An 18,711-nucleotide genomic window follows, 5' to 3' on the forward strand; every position below is an offset into this window, starting at 1 on the left:
AAAAAGCAAAAGAAGAAATAAAATAAACCATAGAAACACTGTATAAACACCAAAGTGAAACAAAGAACACGATTAATAAAGAGATAAATGAACTCAGAACAAAAATACACAACATTAAAGAGGAAATGACCCAGGATATGGAAAACCTCAGAAAGAAGAGTGAAACAGAATTGCAAAACAAAACGGAAGGCCAACCCAGCAGAACAGAATAAACAGAAGACAGAATCTCAAAACTTGAAGATGAAATGGTAATTAAAGGAAAAACCGAAGAACTATTAGTTAAACAACTCAAGACCTGTGAAAAGAAAATGCAAGAACTCACTGACTCCATCAAAAGACCAAACCTGAGACTCATGGGCATTGAAGAAGAAGAGGTGCAAGCAAAGGGAATGTGTAATATATTCAACAAAATAATAACAGAAAATTTCCCAAATCTAGAGAAAGTTATTCCCATACAGATGCAAGAGGCCTCCAGAGCATCAAACAGACCTGACGAAAATAGAACTACCACACAACATATTATCATTAAAGCAACAAATACAGAGACCCGAGAAAGAATACTGAAGGCTGTAAGAGAGAAAAAACAAATAATATACAAAGGTAAACCCATCAAAAACACAGCAGACTTCTCAACAGAAACATTAAAAGCAAGAAGAGCTTGGGGTGAGATCTTCCAGGCACTGAATGAAAATAACTTCAACGCCAGGATACTCTACCCAGCAAAACTATCATTCAAAATAGATGGAGCAATAAAAGTCTTCCATGATAAGCAGAAACTAAAACAATATGAGACCACAAAGCCACCACTACAAAAGATTCTTCAAGGGATTCTGCACACAGAAAGTGAAACCCAACTTAACCATGAAAGGACAGGCAGCACCAAACCACAGGAAAAAAAAAAGCAAGAAAGTAGTGTGTAACCTCAACTTAAGTACACACAATCAAACCTTCAAACAACTAAGACAACTAAATGACAGGAGTCACCACATACCTATCAGTACTAACACTTAATGTTAATGGACTTAATTCCCCCATGAAAAGGCACCATTTGATGAAATGGATTAAAAAAGAAGCAACAAATTTGTTGCTTACAGGAGACCCATCTCACTGACAGAAATAAGCATAGGCTTAGGATGAAAGGCTGGAAGAAGATTTACCAAGCCAATGGCCCCTGAAAACAGGCAGAAGTAGCAATACTTATCTCTGACAAAGTAGACTTCAAACCTACATTGATCAAATGAGATAAAGAAGGACATTCCATACTAATAAAAGGGGAAACAGACCAAAAGGAAATAACAATTATCAACCTATATGCACCTAATGTCAACACACCCAATTTCATCAAACATACCCTGAAGGAGGCTGAAGGTGTAGCTCAAGTGGTAGAGTGCCTGCATTGTAAACGTGAAACCCTGAGTTCAAACCTAAGTCCCACAAAAAAAAAAAAAAAACATACCCTGAAGGACCTAAAAGCATATATTAACTCCAACACAGTGGTCGTGGGAGACTTTAACATCCCATTATCATCAATAGATAGGTCATCCAAACAAAAAATCAATAAAGAAATCCTAGATCTAAAATATACAATAGATCAAATGGACCTGCTTGATTTCTACAGAACATTTCATCCAACTTCTAAAAAATATACATTCTTCTCAGCAGCCCATGGAACCTTCTCCAAAATAGATCATATCCTAGGGCACAAAGCAAGCCTCAGCAAATATAAGAAAATAGAAATTATACCATGCATTCTATCTGATCACAATGCAATAAAACTAGAACTCAACAACAAAAGTAAAGACAAAAAACATGCAAACAGCTGGAAACTGAATAACTCATTGCTTAATGAACAATGGGTCACTGATGAAATAAAAGAGGAAATTAAAAAGTTCCTGGAAGTCAATGAAAATCAAAACACAACCTACTGGAACTTATGGGACACAGCAAAGGCAGTCCTGAAAGGAAAGTTTATAGCCCTGAGTGCATATATTAAAAAGACTGAAAGATCCCAAATCAATGACCTAATGATACATCTCAAGCTCCTAGAAAAACAAGAACAAGCAAATCCCAAAATAAATAGGAGAGAAATAATAAAAATAAGAGGTGAAATCAATGAAATAGAAACCAAAAAAAAAAATACAAAGAATTAATGAAACAAAAAGTTGGTTCTTTGAAAAAATAAACAAGATCAACAGACCCCTGGAAAACCTGACTAAAATGAGGAGAGAAAAAACCCAAATTAGTAGAATCAGGAATGCAAAATGGGAGATAACAGCAAACACCATGGAAATCCAGGAAATCATCAGAGACTACTTTGAGAACCTATATTCAAATAAATTCAAAAATCTTAAATGGACAGATTTCTAGATACATATGATCATCCAAAACTGTCAGCAAGAGGATATTAATAAACTGAATAGATCTATAACACCAAATGAAATTGAAGCAGCAATCAAGAGTCTCCCCAAAAAGAAAATCCAGGACCTGATGGATTCTCTGCTGAATTCTATCAGACCTTTAAAGAAGAACTGACACCAACCCTCCTTAAACTGTTCCACAAAATAGAAAGGGAAGGAAAACTGCCTAACACATTTTATGAAGCCAGTATTAAACTTATCCCAAAACTAGGCAAAGACACCTCCAAAAAGGAGACCTATAGGCCAATCTCCTTAATGAACATTGGTGCAAAAATCATCAATAAAATAATGACAAACTGAATTCAACAACACATCAAAAAGATCATTCACCAAGACCAAGTAGGCTTCATCCCAGGAATGCAGGGCTGGTTCAACATATGAAAACCAATAAACGTAATAAACCACATTAACAGAAGCAAAGACAAAAACCACTTGATCATCTCAATAGATTCAGAAAAAGCCTTTGATAAGATCCAACATCATTTCATGATAAAAGCTCTAAGAAAACTAGGAATAGAAGGAAACTACCTCAACATTATAAAAGCTATATATGACAAACCTACAGCCAGCATTATACTTAATGGGGAAAAACTGAAACCATTCCCTCTAAAATCAGGAAGTAGACAAGGATGCCCACTATCTCCACTCCTATTCAACATAGTACTGGAATTCCTAGCCAGAGCAATTAGGCAAGAAGAAGGAATAAAAGGAATACAAATAGGTAAAGAAACTGTCAAAATATCCCTAGATCCATGTATATCACCCTATACCAATATTAACACAAAATGGATCAAGGATCTTAATATCAGACCCCAAACTCTAAAGTTGATACAGGAAAGAGTAGGAAATACTCTGGAATTAGTAAGTGTAAGTAAGAACTTTCTCAATGGAACCCCGGCAGCACAGCAACTAAGAGATAGCATAGATAAATGGGACTTTGTAAAACTAAAAAGCTTCTGCTCAACAAAAGAAATGGTCTCTAAACTGAAGAGAACACCCACAGAGTGGGAGAAAATATTTACCAGCTACACATCAGACAAAGGACTGATAACCAGAATATATAAGGAACTTAAAAAACTAAATTCTCCTAAAACTAATGAACCAATAAAGAAATGGGCAAGTGAACTAAACAGAACTTTCTCAAAAGAAGAAATTCAAATGGCCAAAAAACACATGAAAAAATGCTCACCATCTCTAGCAATAAAGGAAATGCAAATTAAAACCACGCTAAGATTCCACCTCACCCCTGTCAGAATAGCCATCATTAGCAACACCACCAACAACAGGTGTTGGCAAGGATGCGGGGAAAAAGGAAGCCTCTTACACTGTTGGTGGGAATGTAAACTAGTACAACCACTCTGGAAAAAAATTTGGAGGCTACTTAAAAAGCTAAACATTGATCTACCATTTGATCCAGCAATACCACTCTTGGGGATATACCCAAAAGACTGTGACACAGGTTACTCCAGAGGCACCTGCACACCCATGTTTATTGCGGCACTATTCACAATAGCCAAGTTATGGAAACAGCCAAGATGCCCCACCACTGACGAATGGATTAAGAAAATGTGGTATTTATACACAGTGGAATTTTATGCAGCCATGAAGAAGAACGAAATGTTATCATTCACTGGTAAATGGATGGAATTGGAGAACATCATTCTGAGTGAGGTTAGCCTGGCCCAAAAGACCAAAAATCATATGTTCTCCCTCGTATGTGGACATTAGATCAAGGTCAAACACAACAATGGGATTGGACTTTGAGCACATGATAAAAGCGAGAGCACACAAGGGAGGGGTGAGGATAGGTAAGACACCTAAAAAACTAGCTAGCATTTGTTGCCCTTAATGCAGAGAAACTAAAGCAGATACTTTAAAGCGACAGAGGCCAATAGGAAAAGGGGACCAGGAACTAGAGAAAAGGTTAGATCAAAAAGAATTAACCTAGAAGGTAACACCCACGCACAGGAAATCAATGTGAGTCAATGCCCTGTATAGCTATCCTTATCTCAACCAGCAAAACCCCTTGTTCCTTCCTATTATTGCTTATACTCTCTCTACAACAAAATTAGAGATAAGGGCAAAATAGTTTCTGCTGGGTAGTGAGGGGGTAGGGGGGTAAGGTGGGGGGGTAAGGGCGGGGATGGGGGAAGGGGGGAGAAATGACCCAAACATTGTATGCACATATGAATAAAATAAAAATTTTTAAAAAGTAAGGAAGCATCTGGTTGGGAACATCCTTGGATCCCCTTTTTGTGGTCAGTTCAATGGCCACTGCATCATGATAATGGAGAGTTTTTGCACAGAGGGGAAAGTTCCAGAACTAGTGCTTGTGCTGAGGGTTGGGGAACCTGTGCTCAGATGACATTTGAGTCACAATTCATAGATATGGACTGCCTCTCATGCATGCGATTGTAACAATGCATTATGGGTAGGAACATGTGCAGTCAAAAACAAGTTATGTAACATTCACCTGTCAATCAAAGCTGTCAGTCCTAAGAGGGACACCCCACTCAAGTTCCTTTTCAGTCCCCCTTCAGCCCCAGCTTCATTTTTTTAATTTTATTATTCATATGTGCATACAATGCTTGGGTCATTTCTCCCCCCTGCCCCCACCCCCTCCCTTACCACCCACTCCCCCTCCTCCCTCTCCCCCCTACCCCCTCAATACCCAGCAGAAACTATTTTGCCCTTATTTCTAATTTTGTTGTAGAGAGAGTATAAGCAATTATAGGAAGGAACAAGGGTTTTTGCTGGTTGAGATAAGGATAGCTATACAGGGAGTTGACTCACATTAATTTCCTGTGCGTGTGTGTTACCTTCTAGGTTAATTCTTCTTGATCTAACCTTTTCTCTAGTTCCTGGTCCCCTTCTCCTATTGGTCTCAGCTTTTAAGGTATCTGCTTTAGTTTCTCTGCGTTAAGGGCAACAAATGCTAGCTAATTTTTTAGGTGTTACCTATCCTCACCCCTCCCTTGTGTGCTCTCGCTTTTATCATGTTCTCAAAGTCCAATCCCCTTGTTGTGTTTGCCCTTGATCTAATGTCCACATATGAGGGAGAACATATGCTTTTTGGTCTTTTGCAGCCCCAGCTTCATTTTAAATTACAACATAAACAGGAAAATCAGGCCCTGGAGCTTCTTCGCTCAGGTGCTCGCTCATCCTATATGGGAATGTATTTCCACTTGCAATAAATTTATACTTTGCTTGCTATATCTGTGTGTTTTGTCCAATTCTTTGTTCAATTCACCAAGAATCTGGGCCATTCACACCTAAGAGGTGCCCAGACCTCCCAGATGGTATCAGAAGTATTAACTAAACTAGTAACAGTAATCATGTTAGTATTATTATTATTACTTTTATTCTTTTTATTGTCTGTATTCTTATAAGGTCCTGATACATTGTGTAACTCACTGTTTACTACTTCTCCTGACAAACTAATAATCACACGATGTCTAGAAGCAATCAATCATCCTCACTGGGTATCTGCAAATGAAGTATATTGAGATATTGCCTCAACCCTGCTTCCTGACTGCCTTCTTCCTAGAGTAGCCTTGCACTCTTCATCTGCAGTAACCTCTTTCCCCTCCATGGGAATGAGCCTTGCCAGCTGTGAGGGGCCGGACCTATACAAAGCAACTTACAATCTGAATATTGATATCAAAGCTTTTCCTCAAAAAGGTGTGATCAGAATGCGGGACTATAAAATTAAAAGGGAAAAATCATGATTAAAACAACTTTGAAAGAGTTTTTCAAAACTGAGTCCAGAAGCCATTAGGGAAACAGGACTTATGATATGTCGTAAGGAAACATGCCTGAAATGTGAATTTTTGTCACCTTCACCCCTGACTACGGGCATCTGGAACAACCAGGTAGTTAGACTGTACCCAGGCATTTAAGGTGCTTATCAAGAGGAAATTGGGAGCTGGGAGCTCGTGGCTCACGCCTGTAATCCTAACTACTTGGGAGACTGAGATCAGGAGGATTTTGGTTCAAATGGGCAAATGGTTTGCAAGATTCCATTTCCAAAATAACCAGGGCAAAATGGATTGGAGGTGTGGTTCAAGAGGTAGCGTGCCGGCTTTGCAAGCGCAAAACCCTGAGTTCAAACCTCACTCCCTCCCCGCCCCCCAACACAAAAAGAGTATTAGACTCTGATTTTTTGAAATTTGGTTTATACATTCTTTATCTTCTATCAGACATGTAGCCCCTGTTATGTGTCCTCTCTTTTTTCTTAACATTCGATAGTTTTCCACAGAGGAATTTGCGCCACTTTGCAATACCTCCACACTGCTTGTCCTTCCCCGCCTTCTTTAAAACACTGATTTGGACCTATCTTCACAAATGCAATTCCTAAGACACCAAGTAAAGTTCTTCGTTTCTGAGTTTGATTTTTTTTAAGATGGCGTCTTGCTAGGTTTCTGAGGCTAGTCTGGCGCTCACGATCCTGCCTCAATGCTCTGAGCACAGTTGCTGAGTTTGAGTTGATCAACATTAGCACTGCTTTGTCAATGGCCTGTGTGCAATCAGGCTTGGGCAGGTTAAGAACAAGCAAGTGCATGAGGAATGGCCCAGATGAGGCCCAGTGGGGCCTCAGCCCCACTCCTGCTGCGTGGCCATCCTTGTGCACCTCATTTCTATGGCCTCAGAGGGACCAATTGACTGGGGATTCATGTTTGAGTGCCTTGAGTTTCACTAACATTTATGCTCTGATTGATTGACTGTGAGTGGTCACTATTGATGGCCACTTGATGTGACAGTAATTAATTTTCAGTCCAGTTTTCTCAAACTGGGGTCCTTTGATGCTTTCTGTTAATACATTCAACGCTCCATACAGGACCTCTCATTCGAGAAACACTCTTGGGTGACTTTGTGCTTCTACCCCACTCTGAGCCCAAGGCCTGTTTTTGGTTTGACCTCCAACTCCTATCATCACTTCCCTCAGGAGAGGAGGCCTTAGTCTAAAACACAGTGATTAAATGTGTTTCCCAATTTCATGGATTTGGATTTTCTGTGGGGACTCCCAAACACCAGTCATCTTAACCCTCAACAATGGTGAGAGTTGAAATCATAGCAGGAGTAATAGAGAAATTAAATTTCAATCTTCTGTGCCATTTTAAAAATCATCAACAGTAAGTCTGGCTGTGACTGAGATAATAAAGGCATTAAGAAAACTCTGACTACCAACCGAGTACCATTAGAAACGACTAGAAGTTGATGAGATGGTATGATGAGCTCAAGGTTTTCCAGGGAAGGGCAGCTGACAGGCGGCCAAGTGGCCACCCAGCTTATTATTTTATGGAATTACCTTGGCTTCAAGTCTGTCCCCCTGGCTTTGCCACCCCAGAGATGTCACCTTGTGAGGGGCCTGGACTTCATTAGGGTTATGGTCTTACGATAACCAAACTTACCAAACACTGAGCTTTGTGACCAACTGGGCCCATTTGTGTGTTGAAAAAAATCACCCAGAATTCTTCCTACCTTGGCTTGTAGATTTTTTGCCAGAGGAAGAAAGCTTATGTGAATGTCAGTTAGTGAACATGGAATCAAAATTCATCTCAAATGTTTCCTTGCACCAGGTCCTTTAACCATAGGCCATCTCTGTGACAGGGATGCTCCTGTCACGTAAGACAGACACTTCCTTCGGGGCCCAGCACTGCCACATTCCAGTTAGTATCAACCTCCTGATTGATGCTTTCTTTCTTAGTCTTATTTAAGACAACTAGATTTTTCTAGTGTTTCGTTTTGGCTAAGGAGCCATTTTGTCTCTACCGTCATGTGATGTACAGTTCCGTTTCCATAAAGTAGCAGTGTTCTCTCTTTTCCTAAGTCCTTCGAGGTCATTTCAATAGCGTTTCCATATATTATCTGCAGTAACTCCAGTGAGTTTGACCATGGCCATGGCATCTTCTCCCACAACTGTCTCATACTTGTTCTTTCCTGTTGCAGAAGGTTTTGAGCATGTACTATTACCAAAAATGGACAATTTGGTCTTTTTTTTTTGCCTTATTTTTCTTTCAGTGCTGGAGACCAAGCTCAGGTCCTCACACTTGCTAGGTAAGTGCTCTTCCACTAAGCTACATCCTCAATCCCCAAAATGTATAATTTGAAAGCATAAAAAGAATAATGGTCACATGCATTTGAATATGCAAACATATTTTTTTGAGATGGGGGTCTTACTATAGTCCAGGCTGGCCTCAAACTCATGAACCTCCTGCCTCTGCCTCCTGAGGACTGACATTACAGGTGTGTGCTGCCACACCTGACTAAATAACATTAAATAAAAAATAATAAAAACTTCATTCATTTATTTTTTTCATTCACTGGGTGCTGAAAGAATCAACTATCATCTATTCTGCACTAAGTGTATATAAACTGTATTTCAGAACAACTTCGTAGCAAATTAGGCAAATTCCTCTTTACAGAAGTATCCCAACTAATAACTACAGGAGGAAATGGAGTTAGAAATTTATTATGTTGCTCCCTAAAAGGAAATGATAGCTTTTGTTGGAAGTATACTTTGTAAGAATGGACCAGACTGGGACGAACTGCATCTACCAATCAGTCTTTATGTTTTGTGGTGTGAGGCATGGAAGCAAGTCCTCTATCACAGAACTACACCCAAGGCCTCTCACTGTTTTAAGATTTGCATTTTATCTTCAATGTCAAAGCATGTTATCATTACATACTAAAATCTCTCCATTTTACCCTGCCTTTAGTTTTACTTCAGAAATGAATATATAATTCCCACCAACATTTCTCATATCAATATCTTCCTCATCATTGGCTGTCCAGAAGTCATTCCTGGAAGGCGCCTGAGTAAAAGGTCATACACAAGATTCCCTGAACTCTTATGATCATTTCCAAAGTTAGTTCTATTGGATTTTATATCACATTTTATTCACATGAGCATCTAAATGTGGTATCTAATTTTCTTCTAGCATAAAGTATTGCTAGACTTTAAAGAAAAAAATCCTCTGGTATGTAACCAAAAAGAACCAAGTGGCTTACAAAGGAAGGACAACTAGGTTATAATCAGCATCAGAAATGTATTTATTTGGGTAGTTTTGGGTTGATAATTCTCAAGTGTACTCTCTCAGTATGTAGTTTCCAATATTTTTATTTTATTTCAGGAAACTTTCTTGATTTATAAATTGTAGTGTGGATTTCTTCTTTGGGAGTCCTTCTATCTGTATGTTGGACCTTCTTTGTCTATTTTCAATATAGTCTGTTTCTCTTGAACTTTTTTTCTTTATATTTGAGACAGGATCTCATTATATAGTTCAGGCTGGCCTAGAACTCAAGATCCTCCTGTCTCAGCTTCTTGAGTGCTGGAATTACAGGCATGCACCACCACTCCCAGATCTTCAGTCCTTCAGTTTCTCTTTCTTTTCAATAATCTTTCTATTTCAAAAAGTTTTTAAATTCACAGAAAGTTCCAACAATATTAAGTTCCCATATGCTTTTCTCTCAATTTTACATTAGAATGATACAATCTTACATTAGAATGAGAAGTTTGTCACAATGAATGAATGAATATTGGTCAATTATTATTAACTAACACCCATTCTTTATTTAGAATTACTTATTTTTCTGTTCCAGAAACCTCCCAAGGACACCACATTACATTTTGTCATAACATTTTGCTTTTTTAGGGCTCTTCTTGGATGTGAGTTTCTCAGACTTCCCTTGTTCTTGGCAACCTTGCTAATTTTGAGTATAGCGGTCTAGTATGCTCTCAGTTGGGATTTTTCTGGTGATTTCCTCATGATTAGCCTGGGGTTATATACTTTTGGGAGGGAGACCATAGAGGTTAAATGCTATTCTTACCAGATCAGGCCAAAAGTACATATTATCAACATGGCTGGTGACGATAACCTTGATCATCTGGCAGTACCTGATGTATTTTTATTTTAATATAAATAAGAAAAACATTTTGAATATTTGAATATTAATGAATGTTCAAGTGCTAGATGCTGTTTTAGTACTTCAGATGCATCATCTATCCTTATAAACAACCCTATGAAATACAGAGTTTTACAGACCAAAAAATGGGAAGGTAGAAATTTCACACACAGACTGAGTGTGGTGGCTCATGCCTGTAACTCTAGTTACTTGGGAGGTGGAGATCGGAAGCATCACCAGTCAAGGGCCAGCCCAGGCAAAAAGTTTGCAATACCCAATCTCAACCAATAAAAGCTGGGCACAGTGGTATGAGCCTGTCCTCCCACTACAAAGGAAGTATAAATAGGAGAATCACAGTACAGGTCAGCTCAGGTACAAACGCCAGACTCTATTGCAAAAATAACCAAACCAAGGAATTAGGGAATTGCTCAAGTGGTAGAGCACTTGCTTAGTGAGCATGAGGCCTTGAGTTCAAACCCCAGTACCAACAAAAGGAAGGAAAAAGCCTCCAATATTTACTGCAACTGAAAATTGTAGTGAAATATGCATGATGTAAAATGACCATTTTAACCAATAGTTGCACGGTCGCGTGGCTTTGGTACATTCCATTCTTCTGCCACCATCTCTGCCATCCACCTGCAGGGCGTTTTCATCTTCTTCATGATATCCTTCATCCTTCGTGTGCATCATGACCTTTCCGTCTCTCAAAGGTTAAGTGTTGTGTGTGTGTCCGTCCTGTGTAGGGCATCACCTCCACACTTTTCAGGGACAGGAATAGTATGGCCTAGAATCTTCTCTGCATGGTTGGGTCTAGAGGTTGCAAATGGCAGAAAGGCCTCCACATTTGTGTGTGGGAGTGAAGTCCACCCCAGGGGTGGTTGTGATGTGAGGTGTGGACCAGATGAAACAACCAGATTTCCAGCTGGCTTCAGCTACTCGCTTCGCTTCTTCCCACTGAGAACTGATGCTTGGGAGATTGCCAGAGGCCCAACAGTTACACAGCAACCAGGGAAACTTCTGTAGGTGCTTCAGGCTGGGACCTTGCTGTCATCTCCTCACAAGATCACTCAGCAGGACCATTGCCTGTCTGAGAGATCAGGGCCTCAGACAAGTGGAATTTTTTTTTTTTTGGTGGTGCAGAGGCTTGAACTCAGGGCCTCATGCTTGCTAGGCAGAGGCTCTACCACTTGAGCCACTTGAACAGCCCTTTTTTTGTGTTGAGTATTTTTGAGATAGGGTCTCTCAAACTATTTGCCAGGCTGGCTTTGATCCTCCATCCTCCTGAGCTCTGCCTTCTAAGTAGCAAGGATTATAGGTGTGAGCCACTGGTGCCTGGCCTTCCATTTTGTTTTGACAGAATTTTGCTATGCAGTCCTGGCCGACCTGCATTTTTTGATCCTCCTGCTTCAGTTTCCCAAGTGCTAGGATTACACACATGTACCACTGTGCCTGGCTGCAGTGGGATATTAAGGAAACCAAAATTTCAAGGTAGTTAGTGGCACAAGGCTCTAGCTTTGCAGACAAACCTCCATACACAGAACAATGATGGGGGGAAATCAAAGTGTTTGAGATTGTCTGAGTTTCTCCCTCACTCTTTATGTTTTAAAGTTATTCATGTTAAATTCCAATTTAACAGTTTTTGTGTCAATATAGATATTCATTAACCTGACATTTTATCATTCAAACATCCTCAAAGCCAGTTATGAGTACCAGAAGCACAAGCAAATTAATATTAAGAATTACTTATCTATTTTAGTAACTAGCCAAGCAAATTTTTGGGAAATAATTTCTTTTGATTTATACAGTTTTTTTTTAAACTGCATGGGTTCTACAAGAATTGATGTAGAACATGATGACACTTGCACTTAGGGGTCGCAGTACTCATCTGTGACCATCTTGTATTTCCCTGACATCTATTACTACCCTGCCCCAGTCCTGATCAGAGTTGCAATATCACCTAAGTTTTTCTTATAGGAGAAAATGCAGACCCATCTTAAAGAATTCAGTGCAAGAGTCTAAATCTTTCCATGGAGAAAATGTAGTTTATGCATTCTTCCAACTCCATGTCCTGGGTTTCAGCTCTAGTCTCAGAGATATTAAGATACTTCCCTGTGCTACCTGGGCCACCAGATGGGAAGAGACACTGAGTTACTTCACGCCTATCCAAACACACTCAGCAGACATTCTGCTTCCTGCTCAACTTGGCAAAATAGGGCTGCAGATTTATTTTTACTGCCCACACTAGGTTGTGTGTGTGTGCGTGTACACGTGAACTCCGTTTTAACATAGTGGGAATATGCTCAGTTGACACACTTCCTTGTAGCCATGCCTGTGGCCAAATTCTGGCAAAAGAGTTGTAAGCAGAAGCAGCCCACCAACTATAGCGAAGCCTTTCTCATGGAAGCTCGGTCAGCCACGGGGCACTGCTCTCCTGGAATGTGAGCGTGGTAACAAGAGCCCCAGCAGCTACCTTGGACTTGAGGGAATAATGAGAATGTGAACCATGTATGGTAGAACAGAAAGCTAGAGTGTCAGCCCCTGAGTTGCCCCATCAGCCCTGACCTACGCATAGGTAGGGTTTCTATCTTGGGTAGGCCCGTATGTGGGTAACAGCCAGGACAGCTCCTGTCTGTCACACTACGTGATCCCAGTCGATTTCCACGTCTCAGGTGGAGGCTGTTCCTCTGTATGGAGGCAGTCCCAATCCACTCTTCTGCCACTGTCACAAATGGCTACCAGCTTCCTGTAGCGAGAAAGTCATAAGACCTGGTGTCCACTAAGGGGACTTCACTGGTACCTGCATCAGGAGACTCATTCTGAGCAGCAGCAAGCCTAAGCCTGCTTCCGTTCCTCTCCTCTTAGGACTGGAGAATGCGGGTCTTCTCCACTCCCTGTCATCTCACCTATGTCCTGCCATTGTGTTTCTGGTCGTCTTTCCATCCACTGAGTTGGGCCTGGGCATCTTTGCAGGAAGCTGCATCCAGGAGGTGACTCCATGGCTTGGCGGGCAGCCCCAGGGGACGTCCCCAGAGCTCAGAGAGCCTCACCTGTCCTGGGCCTCTCTCCACTTGCTCTTCTCTCTTCTAGGATCTAAGCAGTAGTGCGGCTCTGCAGCTCCACTTGCTCAAGGGCATGCTTCCTTCTTTTTTTTATTAGATACTCATTTTCTTAATTTCAGTAATTTCGTACATTCTTGCTGATTAACACCAAGAATTTCTCCTTCTGCAATATGAATGATCTTCCTTTTGCTCAGCCCTGTCCACTATATCTGTCCACCACCTGTCACAGGACTGTCTCCACCTTTAAGAGTCCTTTGTCCCTGTAGGAGGAAGTTCATTCTGGGTTTTAACTGGGAGACAGATTAAACCCTCACTGACACACGTAGTGTGGATGGAGCAGCCTGAGTAACGCTGGGTAGCTAATAGTTGAAACTTGGGTGCATTGTAGCGATCTGAGTAAGGATGGGGTAGCCATTGCCCCTCAAATCAAGAGCCCTGAATGCAAGTAAAAGTTCCACATAAATGCAAAATCTGTATCTCTCAGTCAGCTCCATGACTTCTAATGTCTACCATCTTTCTGTATCTCGGTTGTGTCCACCTCAGAAGTTCATTTCTGAGTTAGACAGTGAACTCATAACAATCTCGATACTAATGTAGTATAACACAATGCAAGTTCACTTCTCCTCCTCATTCCTTCTTGGTCCACAAAGGTTGGCAAAGGACTCCAGTTGATAGACACCAAGACCAGTAGACTCTACCACCTTGTAGCTAAACTATGGAGACCACCAGCTTCCTAAATTGCCCTGGGAGAGACAGGAGAATGGTGCCTGGCTGTTCACACTTCATACTGCACTGTTAGAACCCATGCAGGCTAAATAGTGATGTTAAGGCACAGGAAGCAGAGCCAGGAGCTGAGAATAAACACTGTAGTCCTAGGTAACGTGAAGTCTCCCACTTCCCACGGCACTGCAGCAGCTGGTCACGCCTTCAGCCTTACACTGGCCATTTGCTGGACCTCTGGATAAGCACGCCGTGGGTAATTATCTCAGGGAAACATCTGGTAAAGCTCATCCTTGGACTAAAAGGAGATCCTGTTAAAGGAAAGTATGTGTCTCCTAGTGGTGGACTTCTAGAAGAAAGCACCTGGCAGACTCTTGAACTTCCATCACCTGTGTCAACTGAGAAGGCTTGGTCTTTGGGAATCCCAAACTTTTCAGTTCCAGGAACATAGAAGATGCAATTAGAGAGGGTTGTCACAGCAACGATGAACACACCAGATGGTCAAAACAAAGAAGTACACACAGAGAAGAGTAGCCGTGTACCCTTAGACGGACCTGAGCCTTGTAGATGTGCCTCACGCATTAGAAAGACATGGTGCTTCTCCTGTGCCCACAGGACCTCCTGGGAGGTGCTTTCCTGTGCTGCTAAGCAAAACTGCATAAACTTCTCGCCTAACTAATTCTTCCTTGAATTCTTTTCTGTGATGATGTAAAGAACTCAGTTGACATTGGGGACACAACACGGCACACTGTCACAAGATCACAAACTGGGTTGAAGTCATGCTGCCTGGGAACCTCCCTGGGTTTGAACTGATTTCGGTTCCAGCGATAGAACATGGCTGGGCATCGTGGTGTATGGCTGTAATCCTAGTACTTGGGAGGCTGAGGCAGAACAGTTTTAAGATCCAGGCCTGCCTGGGTTACATAGTGACACTCTGTCTCAAACCAAACAAAAACAGAAAGTGGGAAAGGGAAATATTTGTGGGAAACAGTAGTTGGAAAGGAATAAAAGCCATTATCACCACCCCCCAAACTAGAACTGAAATAAGAGTTGTTAAAGTTACAATTAAGTAGTCTTGTAGTCACTTGAAGTTTTCTTTTTTTTTTTTTTTTGCTTGTTTAAGATAGTTGAAATAAGTTCTTTTTTTTTTTTTTTCATTTTTCTTTTATTATTCATATGTGCATACAAGGCTTGGTTTATTTCTCCCCCCTGCCCCCACCCCCTCCCTTACCACCCACTCCACCCCCTCCCGCTCCCCCCCTCAATACCCAGCAGAAACTATTTTGCCCTTATCTCTAATTTTGTTGTAGAGAGAGTATAAGCAATAATAGGAAGGAACAAGGGGTTTTGCTGGTTGAGATAAAGATAGCTATACAGGGCATTGACTCACATTAATTTCCTGTGTGTATGTGTTACCTTCTAGGTTAATTCTTTTTGATCTAACCTTTTCTCTAGTACCTGGTCCCCTTTTCCTATTGGCCTCAGTTGCTTTAAGGTATCTGCTTTAGTTTTCTCTGCGTTAAGGGCAACAAATGCTAGCTAGTTTTTTAGGTGTCTTACCTATCCTCACCCCTCCCTTGTGTGCTCTCGCTTTTATCATGTGCTCATAGTCCAATCCCCTTGTTGTGTTTGCCCTTGATCTAATGTCCACATATGAGGGAGAACATACGATTTTTGGTTTTTTGAGCCAGGCTAACCTCACTCAGAATGATGTTCTCCAATTCCATCCATCACTTGAAGTTTTCAACTTTCTATTTAGAACCTATTCTTTCCCCTCCCTCCCTGCCTTCCTAGAACTGGGGTTTGAACTCAGAACTTCACACTTGCAAAGCAGGCACTACTAACTGAGCTAGCCCTCCAGTCCATTTTGCTCTGATTATTTTGGAGACAGGGGGTCTCCCAAACTATTTGCTTAGGCTGACCTCAAACTGAGATCCTCCCAGTCTCAGCCTCCCAAATTGCTAGGATTTCAGGCATGAGCCATTGGCACCCAGGTAGAAGTGATTATTTTTCCATACAGACTATTAGTTTTATTCCATCTTCATACTGGTTCCTTTTCCTTTCTTTTATTCCTCATTTACTCAGTGCACAACTGACAGAGTTCCACACCTAGCTCTCTCCAACCTCATCTGCTCCTCCAAGCAGCAAGGTTGTGCCACACACGCTCCTCCCTGAGTGTGATTTCCCCCTTGCTTCTGTAGCTCACAGTTTTCTTCCAACAAGGAAGGTGAATGCTTCTTGCCTCCTCTCCCTTCCAGCAGCTATGTGACCTCTGCTTGGATTGCCACTACAGGCCGCTCAAGAGGGTGTCCTTGGGAACTTCCCTTCCCACTGATGAACTTTTGGGGAAGTGTCCCTATGGCCTTGATCTGGAGACACTGGATGTGATGTTTGACTTTGGGTGTCAATTTGACTGGATCAAGGAAGCCATGGGGTGGTACATGGATGATTCTCAGTGCATCAGTAGTTGCTGAGGACCCCTCCCCCGACCCCTTCTGCTGGAAAGGAAACTTGGCGGCTTGGCATTTGGCCAGAAACCCTGGGTGCTCTTGGTGTGTCTGGATAGTGTTTCTGTACTGTTGTGAGAGTTGGTGGACTGAGAGGAGATGTGTCCACAGTGTGGGTGGGCGGTGGCATCTGTTCAGCTGGAGGTTTGGATGAAACAAGGTGGAGAAAGCAGGAGTTTTTGCCCCATTGAGCACTGGGTGCCCCTTTCACCTACCCTGGGCCACTGGAACTTCAGGTTCTCTGTCTTTGGGCTCTTGCAATCTCACCAGTGTTCCCCCAGGTACTTCAGGTCTCTGGCCTCAGCTTCCCTAGGGCTGAGATCCTAAAACTTGGACTGCACTATGTGGGCGACTCCCGTGGCGCTCCACCTTGCAGACAAGCCCTCTCACCTCTCTCTACTCAGACCTTCCTGGCTACCCTGCCTTTACCTCAGCTTTCTCCCACTGTTCAGAGCCAAGCAGAAGTGGGTGAATTTTGCTCTTAATCACTTGCATTTAAGCTGTCTCATGCCACACGCTGTCTGGTTTATGCCTAAGAAGAGTCAGCTCCTTCCTTCCAGGGTCACTCACCCTACCAATCCCAGCAGGACAAGAGCTGCAGCACTTCAAATGGGCTAGAAATTGTCACAGAGCTCCATCCAAGCCCCGCAAGATTGCATTAGTCTTCTCATTCAATTAGTTAAGATGCAGTGTTCTTGAAAGTGGTAAGGTCACGCTGAGCAGCAGGCTCAGCTAAGTTAGAGCTACTTCCTTGGCCTCCAGAGCCAGCTTGGGAGCACGGGCCTCTGATTCTTCCTTGCCCTTGCTCTTCTCAAACTGGAGGATTTGGTGTCATTCCAAAAGCACATTCAGTGCCCAAGAATCTCCGAGTATCTCTGTGGCCTTGAGTTCTGTAAGATCATCTTCTCACATCTCAGCAGGTATCTACTTATTTTTGTCGTGGCACCAAGGACAGTTTTAATTGTGTACCTGCTTGTTTACACGTCTACTGTTTTCTCACACGCCATGTTCCCCTCATCAATGACCATCTAGTCCCTTACACAGTGCCTAGCTTTATGAACAGTCAATAAACATACATCCAACACGAGTAAGGAATATCGCATCGATTCCAAATGGCTGGGATTGCTGCAAGTGAAGATGCCTGTGAAAGACAGGCAGGAATAGCCAGACGACACAGGGCACAAAGTTTGTGAGGCATTAGCTTTTAAAATGAAAGCAAAAATGCTTAGGGTGCCATTAGAGAATCTTGAGGAAGGTTAAGCACTAGGTCTTTAAAAATCTCATGGGAAGCTGTGCAGTGATTTGGTATAAAGGTGCCAGCCTCACACAGGAGGAAAACCCACCCACATCACATGGCTTAACCAAGGTGAGGCAGTGGGAGGCTGCCAGTGAGCAGGATTAACAGGCCTGGGTGACCACACCCCATATGGAGCCTAGGTGGAGTACATGAGGAATTTCAGGTTTCCAGGGAACACAAGAGGAAAATGAAATATGTTCAATTTCAGAGGTAAAGGAACATATGCAATGACCAGTCAGGGAGCTGGTTTATAACTCTAAAGGGAGGCCTGGCTGAGTTTAAGAAGTTGCATGTAATCAGCACAGAGGTATTAGGTACAGACTTGCACCAATGTGTTAAAATTAAAGGCCCAGAGAGTTGGGGATGTAGCTCAGTGGCAAAGAGCTTGCCTAGCATGCATGAGGCCCTGGGTTTGATTCTAGTACCATCAGAAAAAAAGAAAAAATCAAAGCCCCAAAGATGGGGTTTTTGGAAGCTCCAGTGTTTTATCATTTTTGTGGTACTGGGGTTTGAACTCAGAGCCTTATACTTGCTAGGCAGGCATTCTACCCCAGCCCCTATTTCTTGTGCGTTGGGTACTTTCAAGATGGGTCTCTTGCACTATTGCTTGGGCTACCCTTGAGCCTCTATCCTCCTAACAGTTGCTTCCCGATAGCTAGGATAACAGGTGCGAGCCACTGGTGCACAAAGTCCAGGATTTTTAAGAGTCAGGCACAACTGAGGTGAAAAAAACTAAGAGAGGTCTTATGGAGTCTAAGGAGAAAGCTTCAAAGGAATTCCTAGTATTACTGCCAGGAAGTCATATA

The sequence above is a fragment of the Castor canadensis genome, chromosome 4, assembly GCF_047511655.1.
Source record: "Castor canadensis chromosome 4, mCasCan1.hap1v2, whole genome shotgun sequence".
NCBI classification, from domain to species: domain Eukaryota; kingdom Metazoa; phylum Chordata; class Mammalia; order Rodentia; family Castoridae; genus Castor; species Castor canadensis.